We start from the raw sequence: 344 nt of genomic DNA, 5'->3' as shown, positions 1-344 counted from the left end.
ATAAAGAACATATTCAGCACACTAAAACTGAAATTCAGGAAATATCACATAAGGTAGGAGATAAAAACAGAGGAGCATCAAAATTCTATGAATTTATTAGAAGTGCTAAAACTGGATGGTCTAAAAGTATGTTGGGATAGGGACCTGGCCCAGGAGATACCAGAAAATGATTGGAAAAACTGTGCATCATGGTACTGTTACTCACGTGAAACGCAGTCACAACTCATTTGTTATAAGATATTAAATAGATCCTACTGGACTCCTTCCAAATTAGCAAGACTAAAACTCAGAAACAGTGATATATGCTGGAGATGTAATAGAAAGGTGGGAACTCTGGTGCATAT

This window comes from Morone saxatilis, unplaced genomic scaffold (assembly GCF_004916995.1).
Source record: "Morone saxatilis isolate NCDOM2014 unplaced genomic scaffold, NCSU_SB_2.0 Contig2, whole genome shotgun sequence".
Lineage (NCBI taxonomy): Eukaryota > Metazoa > Chordata > Actinopteri > Moronidae > Morone > Morone saxatilis.
Note: the sequence above shows the minus strand (reverse complement) of the source record.